The sequence below is a fragment of the Lissotriton vulgaris genome, unplaced genomic scaffold (genome assembly GCF_964263255.1).
Source record: "Lissotriton vulgaris unplaced genomic scaffold, aLisVul1.2 SCAFFOLD_1545, whole genome shotgun sequence".
NCBI lineage: Eukaryota > Metazoa > Chordata > Amphibia > Caudata > Salamandridae > Lissotriton > Lissotriton vulgaris.
The window spans coordinates 273,104-285,761 of NW_028247213.1; the positions used below are offsets into that span (position 1 = coordinate 273,104).

The window sequence follows — 12,658 nt, forward strand, 5'->3', positions numbered from 1 at the left end:
GGAATAGCCTGTTTTGAGAAGTTTCATCACAGAAGAATCAACTGTAGACATCTGTTTCTGTAGTGTAGTGGTTATCACGTTCGCCTCACACGCGAAAGGTCCCCGGTTCGAAACCGGGCAGAAACAGTTGTTATATTGTCTTGGCTGCAATGTTGAGAGGTGCCATTTTGCCATGAAATTGTCCAGGCCCTGAAGATGGTTTCATGCAGACTCATTCCAAGAAAGTGAATTCTCTTAAAAACACTAAAGTAATTGGCATGTGGATGTATCTGTTGATTCACAGACCTCGCTTTCATAAGAGCCCTGCATTCTGTTCATTGCTCACCTAGAACATGCATTAACTTTGGGAATTGTTGGCACCAACAGGCATCTTAGTTTAGTGGAGTGTTTCTGGTGTTTAAGTGCAGAAGCCCTGGGCTCAATTCCTCGGTGACCCTTCTCAAGGTGATGATACAAATGCATCGTCACCTTTACGTTTAATGTCAGAATTGTTTATTTCTATTTGGTGGTGTATGAATGCTTGCAATAGTATGTTGATTTTTTCTAGCCTTGAATGAATAAAAGCAAATCACTCCTCTTTATGTATTTTTCTAATACATTGATATTTGCATCTCCTTTCCTAGCCTGCATTTTTCACTATCTTACAGGCTGTATATAATAAGTATCAATTCAGGGGCCCTTCTATTACTCAATTCACAACTATTCTATCCTGGCATTGATAAGCAATCTACATCTGCTTCTGTTGTGTATTGGTTATCATGTTTACCTGACGTGTGAAAGCCCCATGTTTGACAGTGCGCGTTAATAAAGAGACCAATGATTTGTATTAAAAGTTGGCATGTGTTTTTGTTACCTTGCACCGGCCAAAAAGTGCCGGAAATGACTTCATTTGCAGTCACTTGAAAAGTAGGGATTCTCAAATAAATGGTAAGAGGTTGGAACAAATCTAAAGGAATGCATGGCATATCTATATGTATGTGTACGCAGGTATCCAGATAGATAGATAGATAGATAGATAGATAGATAGATAGATAGATAGATAGATAGATAGATAGATAGATAGATAGATAGATAGATAGATAGATAGATAGATAGATAGATAGATAGATAGATAGATAGATAGATAGATAGATAGATAGATAGATAGATATTCGGAGAGAGAGAGCGTTAATATAAACTGAGACTTTATTTTCCATCAAGCTGTCTTTCCTTTCCTTCAGGAGCAGAATGTTCTGATCATCAGCGCTCCAGAATCTAGTGCTTGGTTGGCAAGCATCACACATTGTGATGTGTTAGCTAAGAGTTCCATGTCGTTCAGACTCATATATTCCTCTGTAGTTGTACCTTGGTGATTCAACAAAATGTGGCATCATAAGCAGCATTCTACTGCCATAGACTGGGCAGAAAAAACATTTAGAATTTCACTGAAAAAGAAAAAAAGCATACTTAGGCAGAGCTTTCTGGACAGTAAGGACATTAGAGTAAGTGATGAATAAGCACTGCTTTTGTTAATTTACATAGGCAGAACAGAGACTGCTGGGAAAAGCCTGAAATTAAAGGCACAGAAAATGCCTGCTTCTGGATAGAACACTGAGAAGGGTTGAAAGTTTTTTCTCTGACCCTGGCCACTTATACAAGCAATCCTATGATAGTCAGAAGGACCCACCCTAAAAAGGAAGGGACAGCCATTTGGACCCTTTCCACCTTTTCTATATCTCGCCTGATCGAGCCTGATCGAGCGCTGATTGAGCGGATTAGCACATGTACTTCTCATTTTGGGAAGGTATTGCTTAGCTTGCTACCAGCAGCTCAGTTATGTTATGATGTTAGAGGCTTGCAAGGAATGCTTTAGTCCTGCATTAGGCAGTTTTTATTGCTACTTGCATTCAAGGGAAAGATAATTAGCCAGAATCTGTGACCCAGTTATTCAGCTTGGCATTCCGATTTGCACAAAGGGAATAAGCATTTGAGAAAAAATGCAACATGTGTTTCTTATGTTGTTATGAACAGCTTTTTATTCTTTCTCTTTAGGGTCTAGCCACTGCAGAAATAGATAAATAAGTGCTGACTTCCTGTAAGACGTGTCCAATGCTGGGACAAAATAAAAGGGGACACTTATAAATGATAGTGATATCATTTGAGAAAGGGTAAGTTGACACTGAATTTCATGTGTATTCACAGACCAAGCATGAAAAAGTCCCCAGCATGATCTTCATTGCGTGCTTAGAGCTGGTATTAGCTTTTCAGAGGTGCAGGCCTTTCGAAGGCTCGTTGGTCTAGGGGTATGATTCTCGCTTTGGGTGCGAGAGGTCCCGGGTTCAAATCCCGGACGAGCCCTTTCATTGGTGCTTTTTTAAAGTAGTATTGAAGTATGCATTTCAAAGCCAATATCAATTTTCTCTTTGCAGTAGTGGGTGAATATTTGCTAGAGTCTCATGCTTTTAACCTTGCCCTGCCTGAGCAATTAGGAAACATTTCTCTTTAAGCATTTTGCAAAAATGCTGAACTTGCATGGCATATACAAGCGTTCAGCTAGGGCTGTCTGGGAAGGTTGCATGAAAGAAATCTAAAACCAGAGGCCCTTGGAATAGCCTGTTTTGAGAAGTTTCATCACAGAAGAATCAACTGTAGACATCTGTTTCTGTAGTGTAGTGGTTATCACGTTCGCCTCACACGCGAAAGGTCCCCGGTTCGAAACCGGGCAGAAACAGTTGTTATATTGTCTTGGCTGCAATGTTGAGAGGTGCCATTTTGCCATGAAATTGTCCAGGCCCTGAAGATGGTTTCATGCAGACTCATTCCAAGAAAGTGAATTCTCTTAAAAACACTAAAGTAATTGGCATGTGGATGTATCTGTTGATTCACAGACCTCGCTTTCATAAGAGCCCTGCATTCTGTTCATTGCTCACCTAGAACATGCATTAACTTTGGGAATTGTTGGCACCAACAGGCATCTTAGTTTAGTGGAGTGTTTCTGGTGTTTAAGTGCAGAAGCCCTGGGCTCAATTCCTCGGTGACCCTTCTCAAGGTGATGATACAAATGCATCGTCACCTTTACGTTTAATGTCAGAATTGTTTATTTCTATTTGGTGGTGTATGAATGCTTGCAATAGTATGTTGATTTTTTCTAGCCTTGAATGAATAAAAGCAAATCACTCCTCTTTATGTATTTTTCTAATACATTGATATTTGCATCTCCTTTCCTAGCCTGCATTTTTCACTATCTTACAGGCTGTATATAATAAGTATCAATTCAGGGGCCCTTCTATTACTCAATTCACAACTATTCTATCCTGGCATTGATAAGCAATCTACATCTGCTTCTGTTGTGTATTGGTTATCATGTTTACCTGACGTGTGAAAGCCCCATGTTTGACAGTGCGCGTTAATAAAGAGACCAATGATTTGTATTAAAAGTTGGCATGTGTTTTTGTTACCTTGCACCGGCCAAAAAGTGCCGGAAATGACTTCATTTGCAGTCACTTGAAAAGTAGGGATTCTCAAATAAATGGTAAGAGGTTGGAACAAATCTAAAGGAATGCATGGCATATCTATATGTATGTGTACGCAGGTATCCATATATAAAGATAGATAGATAGATAGATAGATAGATAGATAGATAGATAGATAGATAGATAGATAGATAGATAGATAGATAGATAGATAGATAGATAGATAGATAGATAGATAGATAGATAGATAGATAGATAGATAGATAGATAGATATTCGGAGAGAGAGAGCGTTAATATAAACTGAGACTTTATTTTCCATCAAGCTGTCTTTCCTTTCCTTCAGGAGCAGAATGTTCTGATCATCAGCGCTCCAGAATCTAGTGCTTGGTTGGCAAGCATCACACATTGTGATGTGTTAGCTAAGAGTTCCATGTCGTTCAGACTCATATATTCCTCTGTAGTTGTACCTTGGTGATTCAACAAAATGTGGCATCATAAGCAGCATTCTACTACCATAGACTGGGCAGAAAAAACATTTAGAATTTCACTGAAAAAGAAAAAAAGCATACTTAGGCAGAGCTTTCTGGACAGTAAGGACATTAGAGTAAGTGATGAATAAGCACTGCTTTGGTTAATTTACATAGGCAGAACAGAGACTGCTGGGAAAAGCCTGAAATTAAAGGCACAGAAAATGCCTGCTTCTGGATAGAACACTGAGAAGGGTTGAAAGTTTTTTCTCTGACCCTGGCCACTCGTACAAGCAATCCTATGATAGTCAGAAGGACCCACCCTAAAAAGGAAGGGACAGCCATTTGGACCCTTTCCACCTTTTCTATATCTCGCCTGATCGAGCCTGATCGAGCGCTGATTGAGCGGATTAGCACATGTACTTCTCATTTTGGGAAGGTATTGCTTAGCTTGCTACCAGCAGCTCAGTTATGTTATGATGTTAGAGGCTTGCAAGGAATGCTTTAGTCCTGCATTAGGCAGTTTTTATTGCTACTTGCATTCAAGGGAAAGATAATTAGCCAGAATCTGTGGCCCAGTTATTCAGCTTGGCATTCCGATTTGCACAAAGGGAATAAGCATTTGAGAAAAAATGCAACATGTGTTTCTTATGTTGTTATGAACAGCTTTTTATTCTTTCTCTTTAGGGTCTAGCCACTGCAGAAATAGATAAATAAGTGCTGACTTCCTGTAAGACGTGTCCAATGCTGGGACAAAATAAAAGGGGACACTTATAAATGATAGTGATATCATTTGAGAAAGGGTAAGTTGACACTGAATTTCATGTGTATTCACAGACCAAGCATGAAAAAGTCCCCAGCATGATCTTCATTGCGTGCTTAGAGCTGGTATTAGCTTTTCAGAGGTGCGGGTCTTTCGAAGGCTCGTTGGTCTAGGGGTATGATTCTCGCTTTGGGTGCGAGAGGTCCCGGGTTCAAATCCCGGACGAGCCCTTTCATTGGTGCTTTTTTAAAGTAGTATTGAAGTATGCATTTCAAAGCCAATATCAATTTTCTCTTTGCAGTAGTGGATGAATATTTGCTAGAGTCTCATGCTTTTAACCTTGCCCTGCCTGAGCAAATAGGAAACATTTCTCTTTAAGCATTTTGCAAAAATGCTGAACTTGCATGGCATATACAAGCGTTCAGCTAGGGCTGTCTGGGAAGGTTGCATGAAAGAAATCTAAAACCAGAGGCCCTTGGAATAGCCTGTTTTGAGAAGTTTCATCACAGAAGAATCAACTGTAGACATCTGTTTCTGTAGTGTAGTGGTTATCACGTTTGCCTCACACGCGAAAGGTCCCCGGTTCGAAACCGGGCAGAAACAGTTGTTATATTGTCTTGGCTGCAATGTTGAGAGGTGCCGTTTTGCCATGAAATTGTCCAGGCCCTGAAGATGGTTTCATGCAGACTCGTTCCAAGAAAGTGAATTCTCTTAAAAACACTAAAGTAATTGGCATGTGGATGTATCTGTTGATTCACTGACCTCGCTTTCATAAGAGCCCTGCATTCTGTTCATTGCTCACCTAGAACATGCATTAACTTTGGGAATTGTTGGCACCAACAGGCATCTTAGTTTAGTGGAGTGTTTCTGGTGTTTAAGTGCAGAAGCCCTGGGCTCAATTCCTCGGTGACCCTTCTCAAGGTGATGATACAAATGCATCATCACCTTTACGTTTAATGTCAGAATTGTTTATTTCTATTTGGTGGTGTATGAATGCTTGCAATAGTATGTTGATTTTTTCTAGCCTTGAATGAATAAAAGCAAATCACTCCTCTTTATGTATTTTTCTAATACATTGATATTTGCATCTCCTTTCCTAGCCTGCATTTTTCACTATCTTACAGGCTGTATATAATAAGTATCAATTCAGGGGCCCTTCTTCTACTCAATTCACAACTGTTCTATCCCGGCATTGATAAGCAATCTACATCTGCTTCTGTTGTATATTGGTTATCATGTTTACCTGACGTGTGAAAGCCCCATGTTTGACAGTGCGCATTAATAAAGAGACCAATGATTTTTATTAAAAGTTGTCATGTGTTTTTGTTACCTTGCACCGGCCAAAAAGTGCCGGAAATGACTTCATTTGCAGTCACTTGAAAAGTAGGGATTCTCAAATAAATGGTAAGAGGTTGGAACAAATCTAAAGGAATGCATGGCATATCTATATGTATGTGTACGCAGGTATCCATATATAAAGATAGATAGATAGATAGATAGATAGATAGATAGATAGATAGATAGATAGATAGATAGATAGATAGATAGATAGATAGATAGATAGATAGATAGATAGATAGATAGATAGATAGATAGATAGATAGATAGATAGATAGATAGATAGATAGATAGATAGATAGATAGATAGATAGATAGATAGATAGATAGATAGATAGATAGATAGATAGATAGATATTGGGAGAGAGAGAGCGTTAATATAAACTGAGACTTTATTTTCCATCAAGCTGTCTTTCCTTTCCTTCAGGAGCAGAATGTTCTGATCATCAGCGCTCCAGAATCTAGTGCTTGGTTGGCAAGCATCACACATTGTGATGTGTTAGCTAAGAGTTCCATGTCGTTCAGACTCATATATTCCTCTGTAGTTGTACCTTGGTGATTCAACAAAATGTGGCATCATAAGCAGCATTCTACTGCCATAGACTGGGCAGAAAAAACATTTAGAATTTCACTGAAAAAGAAAAAAAGCATACTTAGGCAGAGCTTTCTGGACAGTAAGGACATTAGAGTAAGCACTGCTTTTGTTAATTTACATAGGCAGAACAGAGACTGCTGGGAAAAGCCTGAAATTAAAGGCACAGAAAATGCCTGCTTCTGGATAGAACACTGAGAAGGGTTGAAAGTTTTTTCTCTGACCCTGGCCACTCGTACAAGCAATCCTATGATAGTCAGAAGGACCCACCCTAAAAAGGAAGGGACAGCCATTTGGACCCTTTCCACCTTTTCTATATCTCGCCTGATCGAGCCTGATCGAGCGCTGATTGAGCGGATTAGCACATGTACTTCTCATTTTGGGAAGGTATTGCTTAGCTTGCTACCAGCAGCTCAGTTATGTTATGATGTTAGAGGCTTGCAAGGAATGCTTTAGTCCTGCATTAGGCAGTTTTTATTGCTACTTGCATTCAAGGGAAAGATAATTAGCCAGAATCTGTGGCCCAGTTATTCAGCTTGGCATTCCGATTTGCACAAAGGGAATAAGCATTTGAGAAAAAATGCAACATGTGTTTCTTATGTTGTTATGAACAGCTTTTTATTCTTTCTCTTTAGGGTCTAGCCACTGCAGAAATAGATAAATAAGTGCTGACTTCCTGTAAGACGTGTCCAATGCTGGGACAAAATAAAAGGGGACACTTATAAATGATAGTGATATCATTTGAGAAAGGGTAAGTTGACACTGAATTTCATGTGTATTCACAGACCAAGCATGAAAAAGTCCCCAGCATGATCTTCATTGCGTGCTTAGAGCTGGTATTAGCTTTTCAGAGGTGTGGGTCTTTCGAAGGCTCGTTGGTCTAGGGGTATGATTCTCGCTTTGGGTGCGAGAGGTCCCGGGTTCAAATCCCGGACGAGCCCTTTCATTGGTGCTTTTTTAAAGTAGTATTGAAGTATGCATTTCAAAGCCAATATCAATTTTCTCTTTGCAGTAGTGGATGAATATTTGCTAGAGTCTCATGCTTTTAACCTTGCCCTGCCTGAGCAAATAGGAAACATTTCTCTTTAAGCATTTTGCAAAAATGCTGAACTTGCATGGCATATACAAGCGTTCAGCTAGGGCTGTCTGGGAAGGTTGCATGAAAGAAATCTAAAACCAGAGGCCCTTGGAATAGCCTGTTTTGAGAAGTTTCATCACAGAAGAATCAACTGTAGACATCTGTTTCTGTAGTGTAGTGGTTATCACGTTTGCCTCACACGCGAAAGGTCCCCGGTTCGAATCCGGGCAGAAACAGTTGTTATATTGTCTTGGCTGCAATGTTGAGAGGTGCCGTTTTGCCATGAAATTGTCCAGGCCCTGAAGATGGTTTCATGCAGACTCGTTCCAAGAAAGTGAATTCTCTTAAAAACACTAAAGTAATTGGCATGTGGATGTATCTGTTGATTCACAGACCTCGCTTTGAAAAGAGCCCTGCATTCTGTTCATTGCTCACCTAGAACATGCATTAACTTTGGGAATTGTTGGCACCAACAGGCATCTTAGTTTAGTGGAGTGTTTCTGGTGTTTAAGTGCAGAAGCCCTGGGCTCAATTCCTCGGTGACCCTTCTCAAGGTGATGATACAAATGCATCGTCACCTTTACGTTTAATGTCAGAATTGTTTATTTCTATTTGGTGGTGTATGAATGCTTGCAATAGTATGTTGATTTTTTCTAGCCTTGAATGAATAAAAGCAAATCACTCCTCTTTATGTATTTTTCTAATACATTGATATTTGCATCTCCTTTCCTAGCCTGCATTTTTCACTATCTTACAGGCTGTATATAATAAGTATCAATTCAGGGGCCCTTCTTCTACTCAATTCACAACTGTTCTATCCCGGCATTGATAAGCAATCTACATCTGCTTCTGTTGTATATTGGTTATCATGTTTACCTGACGTGTGAAAGCCCCATGTTTGACAGTGCGCGTTAATAAAGAGACCAATGATTTTTATTAAAAGTTGTCATGTGTTTTTGTTACCTTGCACCGGCCAAAAAGTGCCGGAAATGACTTCATTTGCAGTCACTTGAAAAGTAGGGATTCTCAAATAAATGGTAAGAGGTTGGAACAAATCTAAAGGAATGCCTGGCATATCTATATGTATGTGTACGCAGGTATCCATATATAATAGATAGATAGATAGATAGATAGATAGATAGATAGATAGATAGATAGATAGATAGATAGATAGATAGATAGATAGATAGATAGATAGATAGATAGATAGATAGATAGATAGATAGATAGATAGATAGATAGATAGATAGATAGATAGATATTGGGAGAGAGAGAGCGTTAATATAAACTGAGACTTTATTTTCCATCAAGCTGTCTTTCCTTTCCTTCAGGAGCAGAATGTTCTGATCATCAGCGCTCCAGAATCTAGTGCTTGGTTGGCAAGCATCACACATTGTGATGTGTTAGCTAAGAGTTCCATGTCGTTCAGACTCATATATTCCTCTGTAGTTGTACCTTGGTGATTCAACAAAATGTGGCATCATAAGCAGCATTCTACTGCCATAGACTGGGCAGAAAAAACATTTAGAATTTCACTGAAAAAGAAAAAAAGCATACTTAGGCAGAGCTTTCTGGACAGTAAGGACATTAGAGTAAGTGATGAATAAGCACTGCGTTTGTTAATTTACATAGGCAGAACAGAGACTGCTGGGAAAAGCCTGAAATTTAAGGCACAGAAAATGCCTGCTTCTGGATAGAACACTGAGAAGGGTTGAAAGTTTTTTCTCTGACCCTGGCCACTTATACAAGCAATCCTATGATAGTCAGAAGGACCCACCCTAAAAAGGAAGGGACAGCCATTTGGACCCTTTCCACCTTTTCTATATCTCGCCTGATCGAGCCTGATTGAGCGGATTAGCACATGTACTTCTCATTTTTGGAAGGTATTGCTTAGCTTGCTACCAGCAGCTCAGTTATGTTATGATGTTAGAGGCTTGCAAGGAATGCTTTAGTCCTGCATTAGGCAGTTTTTATTGCTACTTGCATTCAAGGGAAAGATAATTAGCCAGAATCTGTGGCCCAGTTATTCAGCTTGGCATTCCGATTTGCACAAAGGGAATAAGCATTTGAGAAAAAATGCAACATGTGTTTCTTATGTTGTTATGAACAGCTTTTTATTCTTTCTCTTTAGGGTCTAGCCACTGCAGAAATAGATAAATAAGTGCTGACTTCCTGTAAGACGTGTCCAATGCTGGGACAAAATAAAAGGGGACACTTATAAATGATAGTGATATCATTTGAGAAAGGGTAAGTTGACACTGAATTTCATGTGTATTCACAGACCAAGCATGAAAAAGTCCCCAGCATGATCTTCATTGCGTGCTTAGAGCTGGTATTAGCTTTTCAGAGGTGCGGGTCTTTCGAAGGCTCGTTGGTCTAGGGGTATGATTCTCGCTTTGGGTGCGAGAGGTCCCGGGTTCAAATCCCGGACGAGCCCTTTCATTGGTGCTTTTTTAAAGTAGTATTGAAGTATGCATTTCAAAGCCAATATCAATTTTCTCTTTGCAGTAGTGGATGAATATTTGCTAGAGTCTCATGCTTTTAACCTTGCCCTGCCTGAGCAAATAGGAAACATTTCTCTTTAAGCATTTTGCAAAAATGCTGAACTTGCATGGCATATACAAGCGTTCAGCTAGGGCTGTCTGGGAAGGTTGCATGAAAGAAATCTAAAACCAGAGGCCCTTGGAATAGCCTGTTTTGAGAAGTTTCATCACAGAAGAATCAACTGTAGACATCTGTTTCTGTAGTGTAGTGGTTATCACGTTTGCCTCACACGCGAAAGGTCCCCGGTTCGAAACCGGGCAGAAACAGTTGTTATATTGTCTTGGCTGCAATGTTGAGAGGTGCCGTTTTGCCATGAAATTGTCCAGGCCCTGAAGATGGTTTCATGCAGACTCGTTCCAAGAAAGTGAATTCTCTTAAAAACACTAAAGTAATTGGCATGTGGATGTATCTGTTGATTCACAGACCTCGCTTTGAAAAGAGCCCTGCATTCTGTTCATTGCTCACCTAGAACATGCATTAACTTTGGGAATTGTTGGCACCAACAGGCATCTTAGTTTAGTGGAGTGTTTCTGGTGTTTAAGTGCAGAAGCCCTGGGCTCAATTCCTCGGTGACCCTTCTCAAGGTGATGATACAAATGCATCGTCACCTTTATGTTTAATGTCAGAATTGTTTATTTCTATTTGGTGGTGTATGAATGCTTGCAATAGTATGTTGATTTTTTCTAGCCTTGAATGAATAAAAGCAAATCACTCCTCTTTATGTATTTTTCTAATACATTGATATTTGCATCTCCTTTCCTAGCCTGCATTTTTCACTATCTTACAGGCTGTATATAATAAGTATCAATTCAGGGGCCCTTCTTCTACTCAATTCACAACTGTTCTATCCCGGCATTGATAAGCAATCTACATCTGCTTCTGTTGTATATTGGTTATCATGTTTACCTGACGTGTGAAAGCCCCATGTTTGACAGTGCGCGTTAATAAAGAGACCAATGATTTTTATTAAAAGTTGTCATGTGTTTTTGTTACCTTGCACCGGCCAAAAAGTGCCGGAAATGACTTCATTTGCAGTCACTTGAAAAGTAGGGATTCTCAAATAAATGGTAAGAGGTTGGAACAAATCTAAAGGAATGCCTGGCATATCTATATGTATGTGTACGCAGGTATCCATATATAAGATAGATAGATAGATAGATAGATAGATAGATAGATAGATAGATAGATAGATAGATAGATAGATAGATAGATAGATAGATAGATAGATAGATAGATAGATAGATAGATAGATAGATAGATAGATAGATAGATAGATAGATAGATAGATAGATAGATAGATAGATAGATAGATAGATATTGGGAGAGAGAGAGCGTTAATATAAACTGAGACTTTATTTTCCATCAAGCTGTCTTTCCTTTCCTTCAGGAGCAGAATGTTCTGATCATCAGCGCTCCAGAATCTAGTGCTTGGTTGGCAAGCATCACACATTGTGATGTGTTAGCTAAGAGTTCCATGTCGTTCAGACTCATATATTCCTCTGTAGTTGTACCTTGGTGATTCAACAAAATGTGGCATCATAAGCAGCATTCTACTGCCATAGACTGGGCAGAAAAAACATTTAGAATTTCACTGAAAAAGAAAAAAAGCATACTTAGGCAGAGCTTTCTGGACAGTAAGGACATTAGAGTAAGTGATGAATAAGCACTGCTTTTGTTAATTTACATAGGCAGAACAGAGACTGCTGGGAAAAGCCTGAAATTAAAGGCACAGAAAATGCCTGCTTCTGGATAGAACACTGAGAAGGGTTGAAAGTTTTTTCTCTGACCCTGGCCACTTATACAAGCAATCCTATGATAGTCAGAAGGACCCACCCTAAAAAGGAAGGGACAGCCATTTGGACCCTTTCCACCTTTTCTATATCTCGCCTGATCGAGCCTGATCGAGCGCTGATTGAGCGGATTAGCACATGTACTTCTCATTTTGGGAAGGTATTGCTTAGCTTGCTACCAGCAGCTCAGTTATGTTATGATGTTAGAGGCTTGCAAGGAATGCTTTAGTCCTGCATTAGGCAGTTTTTATTGCTACTTGCATTCAAGGGAAAGATAATTAGCCAGAATCTGTGACCCAGTTATTCAGCTTGGCATTCCGATTTGCACAAAGGGAATAAGCATTTGAGAAAAAATGCAACATGTGTTTCTTATGTTGTTATGAACAGCTTTTTATTCTTTCTCTTTAGGGTCTAGCCACTGCAGAAATAGATAAATAAGTGCTGACTTCCTGTAAGACGTGTCCAATGCTGGGACAAAATAAAAGGGGACACTTATAAATGATAGTGATATCATTTGAGAAAGGGTAAGTTGACACTGAATTTCATGTGTATTCACAGACCAAGCATGAAAAAGTCCCCAGCATGATCTTCATTGCGTGCTTAGAGCTGGTATTAGCTTTTCAGAGGTGCAGG

General features: G+C 39.5%; 9 non-coding genes across 9 annotated transcripts; all 9 read left to right on the top strand.

The window, feature by feature from the left end:
- The first annotated feature begins 53 nt into the window (after nt 1–53).
- Nucleotides 54–126, top strand: TRNAV-CAC (transfer RNA valine (anticodon CAC)). The gene has a single exon. It is a non-coding gene; the product is annotated as a tRNA-Val (tRNA).
- Nucleotides 127–2,265: 2,139 nt separating this feature from the next.
- Nucleotides 2,266–2,337, top strand: TRNAP-UGG (transfer RNA proline (anticodon UGG)). Its single transcript has one exon. It is a non-coding gene; the product is annotated as a tRNA-Pro (tRNA).
- Nucleotides 2,338–2,637: 300 nt separating this feature from the next.
- TRNAV-CAC (transfer RNA valine (anticodon CAC)) lies at nt 2,638–2,710 on the top strand. The gene has a single exon. It is a non-coding gene; the product is annotated as a tRNA-Val (tRNA).
- A 2,131-nt stretch (nt 2,711–4,841) lies between these two features.
- TRNAP-UGG (transfer RNA proline (anticodon UGG)) lies at nt 4,842–4,913 on the top strand. Its single transcript has one exon. It is a non-coding gene; the product is annotated as a tRNA-Pro (tRNA).
- Nucleotides 4,914–5,213: 300 nt separating this feature from the next.
- On the top strand, nt 5,214–5,286 carry TRNAV-CAC (transfer RNA valine (anticodon CAC)). Its single transcript has one exon. It is a non-coding gene; the product is annotated as a tRNA-Val (tRNA).
- A 2,196-nt stretch (nt 5,287–7,482) lies between these two features.
- TRNAP-UGG (transfer RNA proline (anticodon UGG)) lies at nt 7,483–7,554 on the top strand. Its single transcript has one exon. It is a non-coding gene; the product is annotated as a tRNA-Pro (tRNA).
- A 300-nt stretch (nt 7,555–7,854) lies between these two features.
- TRNAV-CAC (transfer RNA valine (anticodon CAC)) lies at nt 7,855–7,927 on the top strand. The gene has a single exon. It is a non-coding gene; the product is annotated as a tRNA-Val (tRNA).
- A 2,129-nt stretch (nt 7,928–10,056) lies between these two features.
- On the top strand, nt 10,057–10,128 carry TRNAP-UGG (transfer RNA proline (anticodon UGG)). The gene has a single exon. It is a non-coding gene; the product is annotated as a tRNA-Pro (tRNA).
- Nucleotides 10,129–10,428: 300 nt separating this feature from the next.
- Nucleotides 10,429–10,501, top strand: TRNAV-CAC (transfer RNA valine (anticodon CAC)). Its single transcript has one exon. It is a non-coding gene; the product is annotated as a tRNA-Val (tRNA).
- The last annotated feature ends 2,157 nt before the right edge of the window (nt 10,502–12,658 follow it).